Below are 27658 nucleotides of genomic sequence, written 5' to 3' on the forward strand. Positions count from 1 at the left end.
AGCTGAAAAGTTGATGTGTTCAAAAGCCAGTAGGTTATAGCTGTACTCTGAGGCTCCAGGCAAACACATCACAGACAAACCAGAAAGGCACTCTCTGGCTTTCAATATTGATCACTTCTCACACACACACACAGACACACATCGCAAGTCTGAGAAATCAATGAACAGACAAATTTACACTGGCTGTGAACCAAGTAATTCTGGTAGTATTTGTGTTTTTTGAGTTTGTGAGTGAGATGAAGTGTATAAGCATGACTGAGAAACGAGGAGAGAGTTGAAAAGTTGAATCCAGAAAAGTTCTGTGAAGGTTTTTAACAAACGATTGTGGGGGGGGGGGGGACTATATAGAGAGGAGGAGAGGAGGAGGAGAGGAGGCGTAAAGGAGGCGTTGTCGGAAGGAGAAGAGAGGAGGGGATTAGGGTTGGCGGTTCGCTGTCGAACCAGCATCGATACAACGGCAGCATTTGCCTAATCCCCTGGTAATGGCAGCTTAGCAGCCTCCTCGGACACACAAACACTCCCACTGCCTCCTCCTCCGCTCTGCTCCTCTCTTCTCCTTTCCTGCCCTCTTCCCTCCTCATTTACATAACATTAGAAACATTAAGGCGGCTCCAACAAGGCCCCATTATGTGTGTGTTGGTTTTGGGTCCCACTGCGTCGGCCCTAAGGCTTTGGAGAGGAGAGGAGCAGAATGAGTCAGGACATCACAGAGGCTTGTCCACTGTTTTGTCTGCTGGAGATGGTTTGTGTGCCTCTAAAGGACTTGTTGAAAGGAGAGAGAGGGGGAAAGAAAGAAGGCGAAAGTGATTAATGCTGAGAGTCCAGAGCTGGTGATCTGATTGCAGATGTGAGTCCAAAACAAATCAGCTGCAACATCCTGAAAGTACGCAGGCTTCAGTTTAAATAGGTGGTGTCTGTTTTTCTGATAGTTAATTAAACTGGAGTGACATAAAAAGCAGCAAAGCAATAATGTTTAATGAATGCTTTTGTTGGCAGCAGAGTTGTTTTTCAGAGCTGAAGTTCAGACATCAAGGTGATAAACAAAGCCACACATCCTCACCTTTAGTAAACTTTACCATAAACCATTACATTCTAGCTTCTTGATATTGATACATGTGATGATTTATTGTGCAAAAGAATCATAAAGCTAACAGTTACTGATGCTAACGAGTCAACTTGCTGTGATAAAATAAATGCCATCAAATTTTTATTTATGATTGAAAAACACAAAATCCTGTAGCCAATCAAGATGTGTTCAGATTAAGTGTATTATTTGTTACAAAATATATCATTATTGAATGATACCAATAAGACTGATGAATACAAGATATTACTGTATTACACCAAACTAGTACTACTACACATGAACAATATATATATTTTTTAAAGTAATTCAGAATGAACAATTTCATAATGACGGCGGCCTGACATAGAAATAAACGTGGCCCTCTGAGTCCAGGAACTAGGAGCAAACATTTTCGTTATTAGGAAGGCTTTGGCCAGGAGGCAGAGTATCTGCCATCATGTTACAGCAATAACATTTCCAGAAATATGCTGTGAATAATAGATGTATGACTCTTATTATGCACAACAGCATTTTCCTAATATCATATTTAGATCGTCATAAAATTATAAATATTATACACAGTCTGTCATCGTCGTCAGTAAGTGAGAAAATACATAATTCATACTGCGCATATTTTAACCCTTTAATCGTCATCAATAAAAAGTAGTAACCAGGCTTTTCTTCCTAATAATGCTTTTTATAAATCTGAAAATGCTGCACAGATTATATATTTGCTAAATGTTAACAAATACGTTTTACAGTAGAGCTGCAATGATTTGTGAATACATCTCAATTCGTTTGAGTTATTTTTAAATAGACTCTTTTTAAATGTAATGTTATTTATTATTACTAATAACTAGAAGCTGCAACGTAATAACAATGATTTGTGTCTAAGATTTAAAAGAAAATCTTCCATAACAAAGACTGCACTTAATCATCAAACTACACACAAACTCAGAATCACGAACCTGCAGAGAGAGAAAAGCAACAGTGCTCGATTTCCCTTCGTTTTTTTAATATAACTTTCCCTTCTTCCTCGCTTTCATTTAGTCCCATAAAGCAGAGTTTTCAGTTGGCTTCAAAGCTCTGTGCAGAGCTCGGTTGGGGGCCTTCAAAGCCCCCTGTCTGTCGGCAGGTTTAGGCACAGAGAAAGCTTCTTGTTCTTTAAGGATTTGGCTCACAAATAACGCCAAGCCAGGGCCAAGGCAACTAGCTTGCACCCTGACAGGATAGTAGACAGACTTCTGCATTTGAGTGTGTTTGGGGGATATTTCTGCATCTTTCCGCGTGAGTACCTGCTCTGTTTGGTTTTAGTCTGCTCTGTGTTTGCTATGCTGTTCTCTTCTTAGAAATGGTTTGTGTGCTTGCAAGAAAATAAATCTCTGTAAGATGTTTGCTCTAGACAAAAAAAAAGTGTTTCTAATTTTAAGATGTTATTTTCTTAGAATATAATTGTATTATATTACAGTTATCAAAAATAGAAAATAGAAAAAATATATTTTATTTATTTTAAATAACAAAACTATCATTGAGGTATAATCAATATTATCTTAATAAATTGAAACTTTACATGTAATGAGTGCAGAGTATTAGCATGGGCTGTAATTTTAATTTTGAGACTAGTGCTCGTTTGGCTTGATAATTTGTTACATATGAGGAGTAAAAATAAGTCCCAAAGTAATTATAATACTTTATCTTTTCCTGAAGACATAACATTAAGGTTTTATCTTTCAACACTATGTACTCATCTATTAGACATGTGTAGCGCTGTGATGGTAGATGTTCAGATTACTGAAATGATACATTAACACTTAAATATGCAATGGGTCAGAGTGTTTCTATCATTCACTTCATGCTTCTGAATTCTGGTTGAATGGAAACTTACACACAAACAAAACAACAGGTTTCTAAGCTGTATACCATGAAGAAGGGAGGAGACACACACTTCCTCTGGCCAATCAGAGTTATTTTCTGCCAGGCAAACAATTGTTGACATTTATGCATAAAAGGAAAAAAAGAAAATGACGTTGATGTTAACTCAGTATATGCTGGACTTATTTTGCATAGGAAATGATTTGCAGTTATAATGTAAGTGTTATTCTGGTGCATTGATATTTACTCAGTTAATCTGTTTTTAAATAGTTTTCTATAACTTTGCAGGGTTTCTAAATGTATGCCTTCTTATGAATGTGTTGGTGATGATAAGATGTGCCTCATCACATGTAAGGGATTAGTTTGCAGGGTTACTGCCAGTGATTTCTGTGTGTGAGTGTGAGTGTGTGTGTGTGTGTGTGTGTGTGTGTGTGTGTGTGTGTGTGTGTGTGTGTGTGTGTGTGTGAGTGTGTGTGTGAGTGTGTGCGTGCGTGTGTGTGTGTGTGTGTGTGTGTGTGTGTGTGTGTGTGTGTGTGTGATGCAATAGTAGAGTTTTAGTGGGGTCATTGCAGTGTGTTAGGTCTCTCCTATCTGCATTATTTTGCTGTGCACAATACTGTAGTGGTTAATGAGATTTAAAACAGATATACACACAGTTTTCTATTCAGTACAGTGGGAAGATTGATGGCATCTGATCTTTTGTTTTATTTAGTGGACTGACAAGAAGTGTGAGGAGTATTATAGTTCCTGCAAAGACCTGTAAGTCTGTACTGTCACACTGCACCGCAGAATATTAGCAAAAGGAGAACGGATGTTAGAGATTGTATATTATGAACGACTCTTCTACTGGTTTGGTTGTTTTAAGATGGAGTTAAGACTCAAGATGATGTGCAGACAATGGTGAGTGCTCAGCTTGACCTTGACATAACCTTCAACGTTCAGTAAGTGTCATTGTTTTCTAATTGCTTGCTTGAGAGGATAGGTTAGTGTCTTACGGCCTGCCTTATTTCTTGGTCCAATATTATTCTCTAAATATCTGAAATCTGATTAGTAAATTCTACTATTAATGCATATACCATTGTAATTGTAATTGTAATACCACTAATACTATGTACATAAAACATAAAAAAACAGTGTATGAATGTTTACCACACCAAGATCATGGACTGGAACAGGAGGCCCAGACTTCACTCTGTCTGTAAACATTCCTAATAATTTGTCATGAATGAATCACTGACTACAGCTGAAAGAAATTAATGAAAGTAACTATTTACATCATTATGCAAATACAATACGACCCGTACTGTCAATGTGAGATGTTTGATTGCTGGGTGGTTTTAAGGTCAGAACAAATAAAGTAGCTGTATTAACACAGTGTAGTATCACTTAGGTTTTCCCATTCATGGGACATGTTGATTCTTACTTGCGTATTGTACAGTTGTCTTTGTCTCTTCTCTGTATTCCTTTCACTTGTTTGGCACTGCACCTGTTCTGAAGTTCTTCACATTGTGTGTTTACCAGGCTGCTGAGGATCACAGGATTCACAGACACTATAGCCTTCTCTATTGCTGCTCTTATTGTGAGTCGCTTTGGATAAGGGCGTCAGCTAAATGCCTAAATTGTAATTGTAAATGGTAGGCCTGCCCACATGTTAGCTCACTAGTCACAGCACTCTTAAAGAAAGCAGTGCTGAGAGGCTGGCGGGACAAGATCGAAACAGGCAGCCATTATAATCAGTCATTCAGCCTTTTGGAGTAGACATTCACTGTTTGTGGTTTGTTCTAAATTCAAAGGGAACCTCTGTGACCTGCTGGCTTTCACGTCGGCCTTAAACCACTCCGCTCTCCCTCCCTCTCTCCCTCTCTCCCTACCCTCTCGTCTTTTCCTGCATTCCCTCATTCTCTCAAAGTCTCTGTTTCTCTCCCTCACTTCCTCCTTTGTCTATCTTCTTTTTTTTTTTTTACCAATTTAGAAATACTCATTCTTCATCTAAAGACAGACTTTCCAAAAGTTACATTGAAGTTACAACTCGTGATTGCATATTGTCACTGTCAATATTTCTTTTCTTTCATTTCGGGTTGTGCTTTGTTAAAGATTCAGCAGTATCATGATTAGTCCTCCAATTAATCTTTAATTAATCATCATTTTCAGTGAACTGTTGATTAGACTTCAAGCCTTTTTTCTATCATTGTTGTCTCAATAATAGTTTTGTTCTTCTTCCTCTTGGGTGAAAAGTCCAACTTTATAAATCTTTCCTTTAGTACATTTGATTGTTGTTTGTGTTTCTCCTTTTTGTATTTTACTGCAGTGTGTAGTTTGTTAAACAGTTTGAGATGGGAATCGGAGCTGTGCTCACAACGTGTTCCCCTGCTCAAATTCAAATATGGACAGGGGTTATGTGAGGAGAATTGTGGGAGTGTGCATTGCATGAATGCTAACCAATTAATGACGCACAGAACTACATCGCAGTATTTTAGGTGGAGCCAAAGAAAAACCCTAAAGATGAAGTTCTGACAAATTATGATTGCAGTATTTAATGTTATCATTCGGTATTTACTGTTTAGTTACTTTCATCGTATTTGTGTCCCCTGTATTATCTCCGAAATGTATGTATATTTCAGGGTTTGCGGTTCAACAGACTTAAAGATGCTTTTCATTTAATGGAATGATACAATATTGCGATTACTGACTCTTTTGGTCCTCCTCATTCCTATTCACGGTCACAGTGGAGGGGGGCAAGGTCTAAAGCCTTACCCAGCATGCATTGAGAAAAGGGAAAAGGAAACTCCAAAAGCAGGTTGCCATTGCATCAAATGGTGAATATGGATAGACAAACAGTCGCACTCAGGGGCAATTTAGACTCTCCGATCCCCCTGACCTGTGTATGTTTGGGCTGTGGCAGCAAACCCCGGCAAACACAAGGGGGGATCATGCAAACTCCACACTCAAACTTGCTAAATGAGCTAACCACTGAGTCGCTGTGCTGCCCTGGTATTATTATAGTCACACCTTGTCTCTCCGTTTCACCTTTCCTCTCAGCACTGTGCAGCGAATGTGTCATTTCTCCAGCAAACTGTGGTTCTCAGCTTTCCGCTGTGCTAATCATATTTCTTCTGGCATGTTGTTAGCTCTAGCAGGAGAGGGGAGAGGCAGAGAGGGAGAGGAGAGAGGAGATAGAGATGTGGCGGAGAAGCAAATAGAAAATAGTAGAGGGGAGAGAAGAGAAAAGCACCTGGGTAATGAAGGAAGAAAGACACAGATGAAGAGAGCGCTGTAATTAGTCAAGTTTTGCAGCGGTTTATAACTCAGACACAGTGTAGAGATATGTTGTTGAAGGATGAATCTCTCCCTCCCCCCCCCCTGTCTGCGTCTCCCTCTCTACCTTTAAATAATGCAGTGTGAGAGATGGTTCCTACATACTGAGGATGTGTCAGCAGACAGTTGTGGGGACGTCAGCACCGTTGCACCTATACCCAAATGACACATACACATGCACACACTTCTGTCACCTCTGTTTAGTGTGTAGCAAAACTCTGCCACACTGAGTAAATAATAAGACGGGCTTATACTGTTAACATATAGTATTAAGGCCCAAGAACATCAAATAAGTGGTAATGCTACACATTTATACACAAACACATGCTGACAAACATAATGGAAATGTCAAAACAATTCAAATGTATTGCATTATAAACTCGGCCTTTACAGTAACATGTTTGTGTTATTTGACCATTTAAATATTTACTGTTAAAAATGTATTTTGGTTAATGGCACAGATCAGTGAAAGTAATGTATTATAACATGAAGTGCAGATACTAAATACACAAGATGCAGTGGTTTCTTAACTGAAACAATGTATTAATGAATAAAGCAACTTGAATCCCCTCTATTGTGTTTAAAGTGTGGTGAGCATTTCACAATGCTAAATATCAGGGTAAAATTATTATTTATAGTATTACAAAAAACATCTGTTTATCTTATTTGGAGTGTATGATTGCCTTTGCAGATACAAAATTATTTTAATGGCTTTCTGTTCACCCGTTTTTACTAAAATATTTTACACTTCAAATAAATGTTTGTTTATTTTATTGTGATTTAATTTTTCATAGAATAAGCATTTAACAGTAGGAACACATAAGAATGTTATAAATCAATACCAACACCTATACCTATCAACCTTATAGCTGTACACGTTTCTTTAAATTGTACGATGTTCTCAAACAACACAGATGGTGCAGTGATCCAGGCTGTGTAAAAGTCCAGATATGATAAAATGTTACATTTACTGTAAGTCTGAAGCATTCAAGAAGGCCATTTTCTTCCTGATTCAAGATCTAAACAGCTTTTGATATTGAAAGTTACTCTCATCCAACCTGTGGAGAATTGACTGAAAAAAGCCCTTAATATCAATGAGATATGTATTACATTACATATTTGCAGGAATCACGACCACCATGACAAGATGTTTTAGAAGACGTGTGAATAATCATTAATAATATTACATTATGTGGGATAAGAAGGGTGCATTGCAGAAATTATTAAATATATTATTTTGTTTGATTAACAAAGATGAATTTAGAATAATATGGTCATTTTTATTTGCCTGCAGGGTGACTGGGACAAAAAATGTTAACATCAGCCAAAATGTAATGTGATTTATATTATACAATTATAATATGGCTGGTTGCTGCCAAATGAAATAGAACAGCTTTTGTTTATGTGTTAGACCTTGTCAGCCATTTATTTTTACCAAAGATATTCTTCCCATTGGCTCACCTAATACCAACTATATGGAAACTGCATGGAGCCATAATGTAACCTTCCAGTCAGCCATGTTTAAGCGAGCCTGCTGTACAGTACCGATTCCCATGTTTCAGAGCCTCTCTGGACCTCTTCTGTTTTAGTTTCACTTCCAGGAACTGCTTTTTTCTTGGCAAATACACCCAGACACGTTTTTGTCTGCCTGTCAACACTGGGTCTGTTGCTACTTCAATAATCTCAATGTCAAATTTGTATTAAACAAAAATCTAATAATAGCCAGTGTGTTAGATAGATGGCTCTAGCCAGGGTTTAGACGCAGAGAGCTGTTTCATACTGTCACACTGTCAGGATCCCTTGAATACCGAGCTGATGAAATGGCTGCCTATAATACAATTTGGACTCAATTTAATAAACAATAGACAACATATTGACTTTGTGTTAAATGTTTGCATGCCTATTATGCACTCTCTTTGTGAGGATGTTTAATTGCACTGTGACCTTGGAATGACACAATGAAGAACATTAAGAAAAGCAAAGTCAGCAAAATATAATTACATTCACCCCCACTGCTGTAAGAGTTTATTAAAGGGCAGTGCTGGAATTTGCTCTGTGTTTCTGTGATTAGGCTTGGAGTATGAATACAATCTTTCATCATTTATGCAAATTTTAATATTAACACAATGCAATGTTTTCTGAATTAAATGTGTTAATGGTTCCATGTTCAGCGCGTATGGGGGTATTAAATGTGTGGAACACGTAACCAATCACAAATCTACGAGTAATACAGCAGAGAATAATGTGGTAGAATAGATTATTATATTATTAATACTAAGGGGATATTTCCCATATCATTTGAAAGGAGAATATCACCCACACGGCTTTGTACCCACAGCCGAGGCGAGGCGGCCTTTATGCATAATTCATATTTCCATATCGTCATGGTGATCATGTACGATGAGTGTTTGCTCTCACAGCAGGGGAGCTGGTTGATGGTGGTGGCGGTAGTGTGTGTGTGTGTGTGTGTGTGTGTGTGTGTGTGTGTGTGTGTGTGTGTGTGTGTGTGTGTGTGTGTGTGTGTGTGTGTGTGTGTGTGTGTGTGTGAGGTGGGCTGCTGGAAGTGTGTGTGTGTGTAAGTGGGGGAGCAAGGTGTCAGGAGGGACAGGAAAGGAGAGGAAAAGTGTGACTGGTAAAATCACTGGCTCCGTATTCTCCTTAATTATCCTCCGTCTCAAAGCGGCCCATTCCCAGATTTTTCTAACAACGTTATTTTTGCACAGTGGAGATCGACAGCAGGGATGGGGATGCTTCGAAACAGATCGTAAATAGCTTGTGAGTTATACTCAGAGAGCTGCACACCTCTGCCCTATGATCCCCCCAGGATTTTTAGTAGGAATTTTAATTGATTGCAACCCACTGCTTTCTAATTATATCAACAACAACAAAGTCAAAAATCAAATATGAGCTTGTGAAGCATTATGTTTAGGCTTGTGACAATCATACTATAATAAAATCGCTTTATACACTGTGTAATAATATTAAATATATAAACGTGTGTAAACTTACATGTACTATCAAAAATGGGGTTCCCTGAACAAAATACACAACATATAATATTTATAAACCTTTAACTTTGAATGCATTATGTTTGCCATTCTGTTATTTAATTTGTAGTTTGATTAGTTGTATTCACTTATCCACAGTCAACTCTATGAAACTGGTGCATTCATTTTTTCCTGGTTATTTTCTATGCTCAAAAAACATTTTGTTACAGCGTCACAGGCTGCTGCGTTGCTAAATACACTCCTCCAAACATGATGGAAATGGGCATGCTGTAGTCTCAAACAAATGTCAATTAAAAACCAAACATCAACTTAAAAGTGTTAAAAGGGAAAAAAAAAGAAAAAGATAAGAGGAAGCAGAAATAGTGGTGAGGTTTGACTTCCTATTTGGTTTGTGGTGTTTCCCATCAACAGCACTTCATGACCTTTGTTACATAACACACCCTTCACTTTCTCATGTTTCTGTACAAATGATGCAGAAAACAACTGAAAGTATCAGTGACCTTCACATTAACTTCTGAGTCCTATGATCCACCAGTTTACATAAATACCCTAAAAGATAGCATCCAATGTCGTATTTATTTTTATTTCCAAAATATTAATATTTCTAATAACAACTTAAATACATGTTCAGTCAAGTTTATGGGCCTTGAGGTTGAAAATGTTTACGGAAACAGCAATGATTTCAGTCCCAAGAGTGGATGGGAATCTGTAGGAGGGGGAAAGTGAACAAACATGTCCTCCTGCCCTCAACAACTACTGGCCGAGTGCCTTTGAGCACAAGAGGAAGAGGAGACTATTGTGCTGATACTTCTGCCTGAAATAATAAATTAATAAATATTAAAATGAAACGTTAATAGAAACAAATAGTAAAGAAGTGAAAACAGGCTTTTATCATTAGATTAACAATATGATGGACACATGTTGTTCAGCTTTTTTCTTTTGCTAACCCTAACCCCCCCCCCCCTATCATGGGTGAACTTGAATCGATCCGACTGCTGCTCTGACTGAATCCTCTAGAGAAGCTTCCCTATACACCTCACACACACACACACTCTCTTGATCAATCTTGATATTCCACTCTCCCAGTGGATAAGATGGTCTAGAATTAATTAGCCCCGCCCGTTATGGACACACAGCCACAAACAAAATCACAAGCATGAGTACATACACACATTCACCCTTTACGTGTGTGTGCGTGTGTGTGTGTGTGTGTGTGTGTGTGTGTGTGTGTGTGTGTGTGTGTGTGTGTGTGTGTGTGTGCACCCTGTTTATATACTGAGGAGGAGTGTGGAGTTGCTCATGCTTAGTATTCCCTTGGTGAGTAACAGAAAGATATGGCAAGGTGTGTGTGTTTGTGTGTGTGCGTGTGCATGTGCATGTGTGTGTGTGTGTGTGTGTGTGTGTGTGTGTGTGTGTGTGTGTGTGTGTAGGCTGGAATTTAGAATGGTATTGATTAAACTCAGCAGGGGGTGAGTATGTGAGCACTGCAGATAGCTCACTCACCTGCCACTCTGCAGACACACACACCAAACACGCACACACATCAAACTGTCCACTGGCTTCATTAGAAAGAGGCAGCCTGGCTTTCGATATGATGAATATAATAAATCAAGGAATTTTGATTCAGCTTTGAGGTACAAAATATCAAATTTATATTGAAAATGTGTTTACAAACCATTCTCTGTCCGTCCGATGGGATATACTGTCGTGTTTAACAGACAAACACTGACGAAGATTTCCTTTGGACAATCAATACTCAAAACAGCCTATTTATCACTGATCTATTGAAGGGTCCATAATTACTCAGAACAACCTTGTTCCTTTACTTCTGGTGATTTTGTTTTTTATTTTAAAGGATTACAAGCTCCATTTTAGGGCTGAGCAACTTCTCCATCTTCTGAAGCTTATAAATACAGGGACAGTTAAAAAGAAGAGTTTTTGTGTCTGAACAGTGAACATGTTGAAGATATGAAAAGGCTTTTAGTCAACAGCAATGGTGCACTAACCTGTAACCTCAATCACATTTGACAGCAACCATGCAGAGGCAAGAACAATGGCAAGTCATCATGTATTGATTTGTGCTGCTTGTCCTCGATGTTGTTATCTCTTATTGGAATTAGCTAGCCCCCTAGCTTGCGCTGATAATATGATGGTTTCGACACAATCTGAAATGTGTGTTAACATTTAGTGTTTTAACACATCACTTATATGTTGATATAGTTTTTTTTTATTTGATGTTTTCATAAACAGTATTAATCTCAGAATAACACGTGTTAAGATTGTTCTATTATTTCTATTTCACCACAAACGAAAAGGAAGATTTAAAAACAACTGCAGCAGATGTTCTCATTTTTGGTCACTTACTATGAATTTAAGTAGTTTAAATCACTTGACAGTCAACATTAGTGGATTTATTTCAGTGTGTGCATCCCATGTCAACACATGTTTTCAATTTGTGATGCAAAGAGATTTTCTAAGCCCACAAAAATATCACATCTCTTGCTTGTAAGTACACCAGGAGGCTGACGCAAATGGTTCTTCTCAGTGGGGAGCTTGTAGTTATGGTAAATCTGACATGACACGAATGCACCACGTGACTTCACGTTATAAGTTGAAGAAACATGTTTGTTATATCTGTCCAACCCTGTAGAGAGAAAACTGGTGGTTGAGTTGTTACATTTGAGTGTTTTAGCCACCAGCATCTTCCAGTGTGACAACACTGTGACTTTGTCATTTAAAGGTTATTGGGTAGCATCGCTCAGTTAGAGGAATAATAGATGGATATGCAGTTGTATCACTTTGGGTGAACATCAGCCAGGTCTCTTGGAAGAAAGAGACCATATGCTCTAACCTGTGATGTGAAGGAAGCATCATGTTTGTATGCAAAGTATGCAAATGGTGCAATGTAAAGAATACTACTAAGACCAGTTCAGCTATGTACACATAAAGGGCTGTAGAAAAAGTGAAACATACACTCAAATGTTACCGACATTAAATTCCTTTTACTCTGAATAACATGTTAATGCCAGCTGTATTAACTGTAATGTTCGACACCCAGAATGTTATCATTGAAACATTATTTCTGTATGCACAGTACTACTTCTTTTGCCCTTGTCTTCCACATATTCCTCCTCTACTTCTGTCTCCTGCCCTATATGCGATCTTTGCCTCACTCATATGCTTTCTTTTCCTCTTCATGTTTTCTCTCCTCTCACAGCCTCTCCTCATATGCTCTTACGTACCTCTCCTCTCCACAGGCACCAGCTTATGTAGTGAGGCATACAGTTCATCAACTCAGCGATGCAGCAGCCTCTACTCCTTGAAATGTGAAATATCTTATCAATCACAAAGTCCTGCCGAGGGAAAGATCCATTTCTGTCATTCCCTTGTTGTCATTCTGCCCGTCTCTCTCCATTCACTCTTTCTCCTCATTCATTGCGAGGGATTTCTCCCTTTCTCTTTGCGACACATGAGCCACGTGAAGCTCATTTTCCATGGTTAAAGCAGGCGAGGGGGTCAGAGCTAAATGGGGGAGAAGTGGGAAATGCAAAGGACAAGAATTTGCCATGTGTACTATTGGATTTTGGGGCTGAGCTCACGCCCAGTGTCTGATTCTGTGGACTGGAAAAGAGGAAAGGAGAGTTTAAATATGCATAATTTATATTCACATTAATCCCATATCATATCTTTCTCTCTGTTTCTCTCTACTAAGCTTCACATACGCTGGTGACTGCTGTAGTCAAAGTTGCCTTCGATGGACTTTATTTCCTGACCAAATGCACTTTGTTCATGACTATCTGGTATTATCTTACTTACAATAATGATGGTTATTTTGACACAAAATGCGAGATTGAGATTCTACTTGGGTCCATTTCCGGAATTTTTGACTCAGGCTGTCCACAAATATCACAAGTAGAATGCTGTAGCATTTATGGAAAAGGCTGCATGTGTAGGAACACGTTTGTGTCCTTGTCTGTCTGTCTGTCTGTCTGTCTGTCTGTCTGACTGTCTGTCTGTCTGTCTGTCTGACTGTCTGTCTGTCTGTCTGTCCATCTGTCTGTCTGTCTGTCTGTCCATACCCCTTTCTTTTTCTTTCTTCCTCCCTCCCTCTCCTGCTCTCTCTCTCTCCCTCTCCCTTTCCACACTACTGGGTTTTAATCACTGCTGTAATTGGCAACTCCCCGCTGTGCATGTGCACATACACACACAGAGACACACGTACGCTCTGCCTAGCTGCTGCAAATCCCTCTGGCAATGTATATGAATGTGTGTTGTGGGGGCAGGAGAGAGAGATATGGAAAGATAAGGATAATGAAAGAAGGAGAGTTTCAGAACTGCAGGCCAACACCAACTCAACAATCTGTCTGCTGTGAAGCACTGTGAGGAAGTGGAGCTGTGCAGCCAAATTGTAATTATCTGAGAGAAAAAAGACATGGCTCAAGATTTATTACGGAACAAAACATTGTGTTGGAGTTACTGGAGAACCTGATGCTGCCTCAGCTTAGTCAAATTAATAATTAGCCTTGTCATACTGAAAGTATGCCACATACTGTTCATATAGGAACAGATACTCGAGGGTGTAATGATGGAGGCTGTCGGATAATATACAGATTGTGAAGTGAAATATGAAAAAATATGAAAAAATATATTCTGATTTTGGGATTCATAGGTAAAACCTTGACTTGATTTAGATGAATAGATCACCATAAGGGTAGCAATCTATCACAGATTATCATGAAGTAGATTACTTTGGGTAGACAGAGTTACCTATGAGTTTGTTTGCACCAGGTTCACTGGTTTATGTTTGCACTTTAAGCCTTAGTGAACATAATAACTTTGTATTGCTTCTGTTACCTTGTGGAATATAAGACAAGCTCCTCAAATCAACAACTTCACAACTGTCTACACAAGGAACATAGATTCAGATTTGTTCTCATGGTTTGTAAAAGATTCATTTATAATCAGAATTTTTTTTTACTGTCAAAAGAAAGTCTAGTCCAAGGTGAATAGAAACCCATTTACACCCCCCACAGTCATACAAGCTAGAATTAGTAGCACTTATGCTATGAAAGAACTATAAATGCCAATTTGGCAATTTTCCATTAAAATAAAAACTAAACATGTAATGTTGTCACTTAGTCTCTATTTTGGTCCCAGTTGTGTATAAAGTGTTATAGTACTAAGACTATTTGGTAAAAAACATCCGACATAGTATACAATATCGGGGCACTTTCATTTGGATTCTGAATAATAGAAATATACTGTATATTGATTGCATTTAATGATATTATTGAGTAGACAATTGATTGCTTTCTTCTAGCAGAGGTGCACGTTGTGGGCGTGGCCCACTATGGCTCTTGAAGAATGGCTGAATTGATTTCCACAACAGTGTTGTGTTTTTTATGTAGAGTCCTGTTGTGTTTAATGTCTTTGTACAAAACATGCTGAACTGTCTGTCAATAATGCTACATATAAAAAATGCACACTTGAAGTCAGTTTGCAGTGACTGTTGTAATCATTTAGAGGGGAAATTAAAATATCACAAGAGAGATGGCATCTTCGTTTTAGAAGTTGATTGTAAACATATCACAATTAACTGCTATAAAGTGTCATTATATATATAAGTGCCTGCAACAATCATTGTAAAGAGTCCAATCACTTAATGCACATGTAGATTGAAAAAGGAAAAACTTGCTTTGTAACTTTGTACTGGCATGTAAAGGTTTGGGCACCATAACAGAAACACCTGTATAATATTCAGTAATGTAATCCAATGTAATGCAATATAGCTTGCAGAAGAAAACCTGGCCTGGGAAGTTTATGAACTCATTTTCTGTTGAGACTGACAGAGAGGCCTTAAATAATGATTTTGAGGCTTTAGTTTGTTGTGTTGTTGCCATGATAGGGAGGAAATACTGTTCCTCGCCATCATGTCACCACAATTCAATCAATGCTGACAGAAAGAAATTAGTCTTTCATGACAAAAGCAAAAGTGTTGAGACTTACTAAACAGAATGGCAACACGAGCTAAAGTACAGCAGAAGACACATACAGTGAAAAATTTTCACTGAAAAGAGTTTGTTGGACTTGTGCTGAATATATTGAGGCTTATTGGACCAGCAGTTGCCTCCTCTGTGAGAACCGTGTGACAATGGCCATACTAAACCCAATGCTAAAGAATCCCGGCTTTATGGTTATCATGGCACATTGGCCGTAAAAAGGAAAGTTTCATGCTTGTGTGTGTGTGTGGGTCTTTTATGTGGGTCACCCCACCATGTCTAATGGCCCCTTGCTGCGTGCAGCGTCCTGTGCTGAGCTGCTCCCTGCTGTCACACTCACACACACAAACAAACGCATACACGCAGCGGGGGAGATTTTGGGGTGTCCCTCACCCTAATACCCTCCACAATACACCACCACTGCATCTGTTGCTCCTTTTCTCAAAGTTTAAAGTTGAGCAATGAAGTGCTAGTGTGTCTCTGCTCTCTCTCTTTTTAGATTTTGGGCTCTTTCCTCATCACCTCCTCTCTCTCCGTCTACTTTCTAATTTCATCCTACTCCAAAGATGGGTGACTATTTTTACCATTTTTCTCTTCTTTATTTTACTCTAAATTGACAGGATTTTAAGGATTAACTGATGGCCCATTCTTTGTGTTTTGTCTGTGTGAAATAGAAGTGAAGGCATGGCCCTCAGCAGGCCTCCATCATACAGAGTCTAGCAAACTGCTAGCAATCGCCTTAAAACAGGTGAGCATCTGCACCACACACATTTAAAACATCACTGTGGCCTGTGCTATGTTTGCTTCTCTTAGGGTTCAGGTTTTATCAACTGGTGCATTATAGTAAAATGATTTAGTATATTTGTTTAGTTGTGTCAAATACATTGCTGCTGTATTAGAAATGTATCAGTGGTACTTTATCATGAAACAGCTCGTTAGCATTGTTAGTTAGTAGCTAAAACCAAGCTAACCAATGACATTATGGTATCACTAGGTCTTTTAGAAACAACCAAATCCATTCATCTTATCATGCCTTATATTGTAAGGCTATACGTATGTTTTATTAGTAATATCACTATTACTAGTCGAGTGGAGAGAGGTTCTATATACATGTCTAAATGTATTCTGCCTGAGTGTGTGTTGTTTCCCTACCAAGACGCCAGTGTTTTTAGTTTCCTCTGTGTGTCTAACCAGACAGAAGGTAAGAAAAAGATCGGCATTCAAATTCTAGCACTGCAATTTTATTTACAACCAGCTTTATTAAATCGTCAGGGAGGAGAGGAGAGGAGAGGAGAGGAGAGGAGAGGAAGGGGATGGATGAGGCACAGAGTGAGAAAGGGGGAAGGAAGAAGAGCGAACACTGAGGTGCTGAAAATTCAGATTACTACACCTAGAACCTGCCCATCCCCACAGTACACCTGAAACGCACAAATAAACACACATGAGCACATCAACAAAATGCAAGAAGAAGACATGCACGCATATACAATAAGTAACGTGAACATTCATGAAGACAAACTCGATGCATACCCAAAAGTAAAAAGGCATGAAGCATCTGTACATTTGCTCACAGACACACTCCAAAACGTAAAATTCATATTTACTTCGATTCCAAAAGCATAGACACACTCTCATACACACACAGACTAAATCTCAGCCACAGAGAAGCCAGCTACGTCAGTATATTTTCACACTGCGGTAGTGTCTCTTTGTCTGCCTGTCGGCCAGCCAGCTGTAAGATGGAGGGCGAGAAATATGCTTTACGGACGGCTTCGTAAGACAGAAGACACGGCTTTGTCATTTTTGTTTCTATACTGAATTCTTGTAATATTGATTTCTGTCACACCATAATTTTAGTTTGTCGATGCTGTTTAGTTCTTTAGTTCTTTATTTGTACACGAGTTAGAGAAGGGTGTGTGTGTGTGTGTGTGTGTGTGTGCGTGTGTGTGTGTGTCTGTGTGTGTGTGTGTGTGTGTGTGTGTGTGTGTGTGTGTGTGTGTGTGTGTGTGTGTGTGTGTGCGCATGTTGAACAATGCACTTACTAGTTTTGTTTGTATGCTAAGTATGTGAGATCTGTGTCCATATGTGTCCACAAAAACATGCTAACACATACCTGGTGTGTGTTAAAATATTTGTGTGCATATTAGTGGGGGATGGCGACCTTCTGTCCACCTGTCCTCGGCTTCAGCTGTTGCTTGTGTTGCCATACACACACACACACACACACACACACACACACACACACACACACACACACACACACACAAACACACAGAGAGAGCAGGGGTCATTTGTTCCAATCCCGTCCTTGTTGAAAAGGAGAACTGCAAGCAGCTTGGCAGTTGCTATGTAGGGAGCACCAGGACCAAGCTTACAATATAATACATACGTAATAATAAACCTTTGTAGAGCTTTCATTATCATTATTATTAGCTTATTATTATATAAAATACAAGTATTTTGTAGAATGCACAACGAGGTGTCATAGCAGCTATTCATCTTCACTGTGGGGGTTCTCGTGTATATATGAGCATATAAAAGACAACTTTTATACAAACTTTTATCATCAGATGCGCTCTGTTATTTCCATTGTAAAGCTAGCCTCAACTACTTGACCCCTCCTCAACAAATACACAGCAATGTCACAACACTGATAGATGCAAATACAATGCCTGCAAACCCCACTCTTAAACCAGCACAGCAGTGTCAGGGTTAATACATGCCTTTTTACCCAGCACAAGCCCTACAGGCAGTTGACAGTCATGCACTGCCTAAAGAGAAAGCCACTTCAAGGGAAGAGCATCGATATGTAACACACACAGGCACAAAATAAACCCCCAGAAATGCATGGCGAGGCAGAGAAACACACAGGGATGTATGGAAGGCCTCGGTGAGAGAAGGTTTGCCATTGTGTGATAAACACAAACACAGATGCGTTTAGGCTTTGATTTCAGGTTGTCTTTCACTGCTCGCACTGGGAGCTGTCCTAAAGAAACACCCCTCACACACTTAAACACACACACACACACACACACACACACACACACACACACACACACACACACACACACACACACACACCGTGGACCGGACTGATAGGATTAGAGACTGGTGCTATAGTCACTCTCTCTCGTCCTCTCTCACCCCCTCTCTCGCTCGAGCCTGCCAAGCCTTGATTATTCACAAGGTTAGTTCCTGATTGCCTATAGCAGTAGCAGACACAGGTTCATTATCTCTCCACCTCTTTTCCTCTCCCTCTCGCTCTCTGTCCTTCTCCCAGTATGTTAATGCACGGTGGTTGAGTGAAACGGCTTGACACGCAAAAACTCAAATCTACAGGCTCACAAAAGATTCCCCGAAACAGTGCGGCTAAAATGTTACGTGTCAAATTTTTCTTTGCATTTTTAATTTTGAACAGTGCAAATTTGAATAACGGTTCAAACTAAAATAGTGTTCATTGTCAATTTAATTTTCAATTATCTCTATCACTGTATTATGTTTCTATTCCTGCAGTCTTCCCTTATTTATCATTAAGCCGAAATGCTTAATCAAGCTTTTGATGTGATAATTAGGGGATCTGATTGAGGATGAAGAGAATGATTTTATTGTTAAAATAATTAAAACATTTATTCACCCTATTTTAGAAAAAATGATCTGTCTATCTAATTATCTATCTATCTATCGATTTCAATACTAAGACATGTATTTTTATATTTAGCTTTATATTATCAATGGTCTGGGTTGGCTCCAGATCCACAGAATGTTATTTATGCATTTGAGGATTGATGTCAGTTGTCAATTATCTTAATAAAAAATACAGCAGAACTAGAGACAGGCGGGTTTTGTAGACTACTGATGACACTATGTGTACGTGTGGTGGAGGATATCAGTGCTGCTGCAGCAGGCTTCAAAAGGTAGCCGTCGGCCAGTCTTCCGCCGTCACAGAGGAGCTGTCGTTATAAAACCTGCAGCAGTAGCTCAGATAAAAATACAGCATGCGAGGAATGATTTTTGTTAGAAATTACAAAAAAAGAAATTCTAAAACGTACTTGCTTGTGAGAGTAATTATCCTGATATTTTGTTGCAGATATTTTAACAACGACTGAAGCTTTATTTATTTTGTTCCTCGTGATTTGTCAGGATATTGAAAGAGTGTTAGTTTTTCCCTCTGTCTGCGGGACAATGTCCCCATTCTGAAGAGAGTGTGAGTGTAGTGTTGACACATGTTAGTGCTGGCTGATTAGTCGACACATAAAGGAGCACGCAGCTCCACCATCACTATTCAGCCATTTTGTCTCTCTGTCTGTCACACCGGCAGAGTGGATGTATGTGTGTGTGTGAGGCTTTTGTTAAGGGAATGCCGAGGAGAGAGAGAAAGAGCTAGGGAGAAGACACCGTGAAAAATTACACAGACCACAGCAGAGTCCCGATGACCCAAGGATGCTTCTTTTCCTTTAATGTCTGCACATTGGAATCGTACAATTTCAGTATTTTTCACCTGAAAAGTCTTAATTCTATAATAGCAGGGACACAGTTCAAATAAATTGTTTTAATGATAAGTTGGTCGGAAGGTGTTTTGTGGGTCTTTTGTCTTTTGTCTCTTAAGTGGATTAACAGAGCGGTCAGGGAGACAGACAGCCAAAGTGGCAACCATAGCCGTTGTTTACAAGCTTGTGTCGCCTCTGTCGCTTCACGTTTTCATACGACACTGATTTGTTTTCTCAGATTTTTCCCACATTAGCGGGGTGGAGTTTGTGCAAAATTGTTGTGTAATCTTTTTGACGAAAGCATGAAAGTTGACACAGTCACATCTCATATATATATGGATATTGTATACATTTATAGCTACCTCATTATTGCTCCATGTGGTCAATTGGGATTCTATAGATTTTATTGTAATCTACTATTATTTTATTTTTAGGTTTTTATAATAGATACAATGGAAAATGTATATTGTAAAATTTAGGATTTCTGCTTCTGGTCTTTACATACCATGCAACATGCAAAATAAAAAAGTATATTTCTGCATTTCATATTTTGAAATTAACTTTAAAATTTCACAATGAAATCGTACTTTGCAATAGTGGTTTTGTTATATTTTGAAATCAAGTCAATTTCATTTAATTTTATATCACAAGTCACAAATTCGCCTCAAACCATTGAGCTTCATAATCTCTCTTAGATAAACACATTTCACAGTAATGTACAGAATTGCTAAATGTGTAATTTTAGCATTTCATTTATGATATAATATGGAGGTATGTTAATGTATAGATACACTCATAATGTTCAAGGCAAAGTCATTCAGTAATCCATCACACACACAAAACAATTATATCTTACAACAGCGTACTCATATCAGCATAGTTTAATATCAATTCAAATCAAACTAAATGTCACGGAAGAAGAGTAATTTCTATTACAACAAATAAATGCAGCGCCGCTTAAATCTAATCATTTTTAGAACATGATTCATATTTCTCAACAGCAAACCATAATGTTACAATGTGTTGCAACATCGTGTTGTGTATTGTTAATACTTCAAAAGATGCAACTTACTGATTCGATTGAATAATAATAATGATTATTATGTTATAGTAATAATAATGGTGATGAATATTATTATGATAATTGCGTAGAGATGTTCGATAGATCAGCATAATTAATTATCTCACTCATTGTTTTTCCAATTCTTGGAGAGAATATAAACTAATAAATTGTATCTAACTAGTAGACTCAACGTGTTTGAACAGCATAGCTCCCCCTCTGGCTCTCAGGTGGCTTAACATCTTAAATGCACCTCATTTGATGGATAAAGGGTAAAGCGTGGGGTTCATTCTCTTTTTTTCAATTTCGGATCCAGTCTTTTCTACAAAAGTTGTAATGCAGAAGAGTGTTATTTCAGCTGCACCGCATATAATTAGTATTTATTGAGTATGTATTTGTTTAATAAAGTATTTTTGCTCTTCTTGTTGACATAATCGCTAATAATTCCTACAAAATGAAGCACTGAGCAATCACCTAAACACGATCTGATCATTTCACCTCTAACGTGATGTTTATTTCTGTACAGAAAATATAAAAGTGTAGTAATGTCGGTATACTGTGAGCCAGAAAGCCATATATTGATGAGAATACATATATTCTTCAGATTTATATCAGACTAATTATAGAGATCAAAATTAAAATAATTTTAAGTGAAGCTTCATTTTTCTTAAGCTTTCATATTTATCATCATGCTGCATATTTCTTATCTCTACAGATAATAAATACTCACACCATTCAGATAGATCATCATGCTCCATATTTCTTATCTCCACAGGTAATATAGGTCTATATGTATACACTTAACCTTGCCCACAATAGACCAAAATGATAAGATTTCAAAAGTTTCTTTAGTGCTGTGAATTAGACGATGGTGTGATTTACCTTCAAGGCCTTGAAGTCATATCAAGTCAAACGGCGTGTTTTATTCTTCTTATTTCTCTCATATTCTTTTGAAAATGATTTTGATCCACACAGGCTGCTGCAGGTTGTGTGTTACTGCGTGTGATCAGCTCTTTGTGTTATGTTGTCCAAACATATTTGTGTGTTTACTGTTAGGAATGATTATGTGCAGTGTTTGTTGGAAATTACAATATGTCTGTTCTCTCATAAGAATTAAATAGGAGATGATTTTCTGAATTTATGCATCAAAATTCAAGCTTCCGCATTTATTCATTAATTTCAGTGTTTCAGAGTTTCACTCATTATTAACATTACTTTTATTTTGTCCTTGCATGCAATTTTGTGTTGAGGCTCATTAGTTTTTGGAATCAAATTAGATCTATGGTAGGTGCTTAAATAGTAAGACAAAAGATAATTAATATCACACACCATCTTTTATTTGTGTCAATCATAAACAACACAAAGCTTTTTTTGTTTGTCTTGCAATAGCACTGAATGAGTTGTAGAATAAGAGATCAGCGTGACGGTGCACGAAGTCTATGACACCATTAAGACGACTGCGTGTTAAGCCAAATTATCTTTTAACATTGAAAAGGAGCGTCTTCTCCTCACCATTGAATTTATCGACTCTATGCCGCAGCCTTTTAAACTGAGATTTAGCATCCACAATACTCCCTTTCTGTTGTCTAATTTTCACTCACTCTTTTTCTGTCAGACATTCTCCGTATCGTGAACACACACACACATACACACACACACACACACACACACACACACACACACACACAGACACACACCCACGCACACACACACAGTTGGTCAGACCTACAGAGGATCAGTCATGCTATAGGTCGTCCATGGGCCGACTTCACATTGTTGTCTATAAGCTGCTTTGGAGCAAGAGGAGAAGTTTAAAGGACAATTCCAAATAGTTTGTACAAGAAAAGGCTTTCTCACGTATAGCTCGGTGTCAGTGCACCAGGCTTTGTACAGAAGGGGGAGGGCATCAATTCATTGTCGGTTCAACCCTTTCCAAATGTGAATAGAAAGTGCAATTGATTTGCTAATGGTAGAGTATTCACTTTTAATAAGACGGATATAACAACCTTGTCCTTCACAATATTGAAATGTTTGGAGGAAAATTGGCTTCCTAAATTGATTAAACTGAAGGTGAACTGGAGCCAGCCGTGCAGGATGTTGTTTTATGCTGCGGAAAGATGATTTGAGATAAATGTGATACAGCTCTTTATGGTAGTTTTGTTGCTTGAAATTGTTGAGGCTAACCAAATTATGATTATTGAATTAGTGGAAAATACGCCCAATCATTTAATAAATGAATCTGAATGTAATCAATGCTCTCGGGAAGCGCTCTCTCGTCTCAGCAGAGGATGCCTGGCTCAGACTGCCAATATCAGTGTCATCTTTGTGAGGGGATTTTTATTCTCATGTCATCTCTTATTCTATTGTTGAAAGCACACTTTTTAAATATATATAGTATATATGGCATCATTTTAGAATTGCATGATTCATGTTTTCTATGTTTATCCATCCAATCTAAACCACATCTGCTATATCATGTCTAAAATTCACTATTTGAAATTACACTGTCCCTGTTATTTCCCATCAAACTAACATTTAAACTCTCGTGGCTTGTTAAAAAATATTTCTTAGTTCATAAAGATATGACAATAATAATGACAGTCGTTTGGAACATGTTGTGTATGTGACACAAATGGCATATAAATCCAGATGTGACTGGCTTTAATGAGCAGCTGTTGACGATAATCCAGCTGATAAATGACTTTTAGAAGCTTTAAACCCTCCAGCTCCAGTATCTCTGCATGTGGAGTTTAATTTGAACATGACATCATGAGATGTAATGAAATATCAGTGAGCGGTGTGGTAGCTTAGTGTAGCAGCCACATATTCACAGTGTTGTGTTGATTGAAATCCAGGGCATGGCCTCCCTCTCCCTTTGCCGGTCTTTATTATAAAACAGAAAAAATGTCACATCAATTTTAGTAAAAACAGCTGTGAACACAATATGTGCTCATACTCATCCATAGGCTTGCTGTGCTTGTGTCGTTGCGTTGCAGTACATGTGTGATGGATACGGTGCAAAAAGTCTCAGCATGCTTTTACAGATATATCTCCATGTTAGCACACAGCTGTACTGTGTAACTGTGGATAGCTGTCATTTTGGTTTCAGCTGTTTCTGACTCCCAGACCCTCAACTGCAGTGTGTTGCCTCTCTGTCTGCGCAGGATAGAGTGCAGGATGGAGGACTTTTACCATGGCAACCACTAATGCAGTATAGAAGCAGGGGCTTAGCCTTGGCTACTGCTGTACTACTACAGAATTCATGGAAGGCAGGTGAAATGTCATCCGGGCTGCTGTTTTAAATGAGCAAGTCGTGCTTTTCATGTCCCACATGGCTCTGCTGTGGAGATGAGGTTCCTGTATTAGTTCAGCACCACAGCATCCTTTATCATTTGTTTCCTTTCAGGAGTTTGTAGATGACTGCAGAATTTCTCTACAACATGGCTCCCTATATTGCATTATAGCACCACTTCATTTTTTTAAAAATGTCAGCACTGCCAATACCGTCAAGTGTCTCCTTCACATTGTTTCCTATATCGGCTTATATACCCAATCCTCATAATCCCACTGTAGTCTGAGTCAAATATCTGGTTCCTGCAGTGCCCTCTCACCTTCTTGTAGGATGAGATTTCTGTATCCTCCTCGTCCTCCTCTTTACACGCTGGATTACAACTGGGCAACTTTGAAAAGTGACGCCTAAAAGGTTAGTGTGGTGTTTTGATTAACGTCCCTTTCTGGTTGATAACTTGTCATGTTTTTTGCCGTCCAAAGAAATTGCAACAATTTCACCAGTGTATCTTCTGTGCTGAATAAGGTGCTGTTTGGATGATGCAATGTTTGCATGTCATGTGTAAAAGAAATTCACAGTGAGTGAACTGAAACATGCAGTGTAGCAAACTAAATAATATCACAGATAAACAGAGGTAGTGCTGCTTCATAGTTGATTTAAAACTAATCAATCCATATTTATGTGGACTATTTTATGCTAGGCCTCATTTGTCTCCTTTTCTAAATCAGTGAAATCATATAATATATTCATAAACAAAGTGGATAATTTTTCCTTGAGAAATAAGTGTGAGACATCTATAGCTCCACAGTTTATTTAAAATAAATAATGTGTTTGTTTTTCCCTTCTGTGTGAGAGACATTTTTCAAGAAGGCCATAAGTCACAACCCTCCACACGAGAGTGTCGGTCCAAAACAAACATTCCTTCCATGCAGTCGTATCTTAAGCTTCCATGACCTGCGCTGCTGTTGCTGTGTGCGTGTGTCCCTGTGTGTTGGGGGGTGTTTGTTTTTTTCTGCCCCTATCTATAGCTCTGTCCTGCCCCTTTCTTTCACAGTTAGTGAAAGGAACCACACCCCTCAGGCCTTGGTCTTGTGTATGTGTGTGTGTGGCGTTACGCTCTCTTGGGATTTTGGGATTTCTACTGCAGTCTCTGTTCCTCAGCAATAGCTACGCAACAGCAAATATATACACCTGTGCATAATAAAATAAACATGGGCAGTTGTATAATATGATTTACATAAAGGTACTCAGGTACACACAAACACATATATATATATATATATATATATATATATATATATATATATATATATATATATATATATATATATATACAGTATATGTACATAATATCCACATTTTGGCACACACACTCTCTTTCTACACACACACACACACACACACACACACACACACACACACACACACACACACACACAAACACATATATATATAGTATATGTACATAATATCCACATTTTGACACACACACTCTTTCTACACACAGCATACACACATCCACATAGGAGGTTTTAAATTAAACACATTCAAAGATAGAGGCATGTGAGTGCACACATACGTACAGTATACTTGGACATAAATTAAAGAAAATGTCACACACATATGTCAATGCAAGCCTACACACTGACAAAAGATTGTGTACTCACATGCGTATGTAAATACACAGAGTTGGCTTTAGCCAATAAGAATAGAGCTTGAGTGTGACCTGTGCTTCCCTTGTGAGTATCAACCCCCAGGGAGAGCAAACCCTGCCTGTGTCTGTGTGTTATTTCTGTTATCCTGGGTTCTGTGTTATCATGGGCTAGTCCTCTGTTAAGCGAGAGCAGAAGGCACATACATATACATGCCGTTTCCTCACAAACATGCATTAAGCCGGATGAATGCTCAAGTCAGGATAATTGTTTGTGCTGTCAAGGTGTGTGTGTGTGTGTGTGTGTGTGTGTGTGTGTGTGTGTGTGTGTGTGTGTGTGTGTGTGTGTGTGTGTGTATGTGTGTTTGTGTGTGTGTGTTTGTTTGTGTGTGTGGGTGTGTGTGTGTGTTTGTTTGTGTGTGTGGGTGTGTGTGTGTGTGTGTGTGTGTGTGTGTGTGTGTGTGTGCGTGGTGCGGTGCAAGCAAGTAATAATGTATGCAATCCCCAAAGGTTTGCTTAGGTGTGCTGGTCTGTATTCTAATTTTTAATCTGCTTTAGCACATTTCTGTTTTTAAACTATGACGCACATTGTAAACACTATTTATTCAGTCAATATTATAACCCTGGCAATATTTTAATAAGAGAGTGTTGTCTGACCAGTTTCATGGATACAATGTGAAAGATGAAGGCCTCATCTTTACCCAATGAACAGATTTATACGATTAGCTGATTACTTTCAAAGGGAAGTGACCTGTACGGCGCATGATGTTGGATAGCAGCCAAATATTATCAAGAAACATGCACAACAATTCAATCAGTATGGAAAATACATCTAGAAATCAATTTTGTCCTGTATTGCAAGTTAGTATTTGACACATGTTTAGACTGTTTAGAATAAATTGTATTGTAAATGAAGATTTATTCACATACAAACATATTTGTCATTACAATTACAGTATAGTTATTCTAAAACATTATGTCTTGATGTCCATACCAATCTGCATTTATCAATAAATTGCAGCTGTAAATACTTGTCCAGTGAACTCCTCCCGCTGCCATGAAGGAACTTTAATCCAGCTGGAAGAACAAATGCTGTGGGCTCCCTGAAGTGGTGCAACGCCGGGTCATTGGAGAGCTACTGCATCGTGTTTGGGAACAGAACAGTCTGTGTTATTTCAGCACAGCCTGTTGGATGAAGGGCCATTTCACAGGCATGTTGGATTAATCTTTGGCAGGATCTCTCCAGGATCAAACTAAATTGGATGTTTAACCTCACGTGTCCTCGAGCTGAGAGGTATTTTGTGATAAACCAGGATAGAGAGGATTGAATCTGACCCACATTGGGTTAAACATAACATACTTGTACATTTATTTGAACTGAATCCTTATGAAATGATGAAAATAAAGTGTGTATACACAGGTGAGTGTAATCTAAACCCTGAAAAAATAATTAAATTCATAACATTATGTTAATGCAATAGATCACTCAGTGCAAAAAGAAGACATAGTTAGGCCTCTGTCCAGTCTTTGACCCTAGTCCACTTTTTATTTTTATTATAAATAAAATACTTTTGAATATTCAGTAATGTTGTAGTTTCTGCACTTTCTCCCATTTCACTTGATGTCTACTAGCTACTGCGTCACAAGCAGAGGGGTTGTTTTTTTTTACTTTTGAGAAAACCATGTGATCGTCCTAAAAAGTGACCTTTTCAAATGTGCAGCTGTATTTATTACTCCACCTTGCTGTTCATATTACCATCTCTTCCCACACCTACTATAAACAGTTTGTTATATTTGGCTGAGTATAGAAATATTACCAAGTTCAGTTTGACAGGGTGATTGATAGCTCTAAATATAACAGGCATGGAGCAGTTTTACATTTCACATGCAGAAATGATTGTAATATATGTG

General features: G+C 38.3%; 1 long non-coding RNA gene across 1 annotated transcript; it reads left to right on the plus strand.

The window, feature by feature from the left end:
- The first annotated feature begins 2203 nt into the window (after positions 1-2203).
- On the plus strand, positions 2204-27329 carry LOC115021598 (uncharacterized). Its single transcript, XR_003833741.1, has 3 exons — positions 2204-2353; positions 15760-16008; positions 26769-27329. It is a non-coding gene; the product is annotated as an uncharacterized LOC115021598 (long non-coding RNA).
- The last annotated feature ends 329 nt before the right edge of the window (positions 27330-27658 follow it).

This window comes from Cottoperca gobio, chromosome 16 (genome assembly GCF_900634415.1).
Source record: "Cottoperca gobio chromosome 16, fCotGob3.1, whole genome shotgun sequence".
Lineage (NCBI taxonomy): Eukaryota > Metazoa > Chordata > Actinopteri > Perciformes > Bovichtidae > Cottoperca > Cottoperca gobio.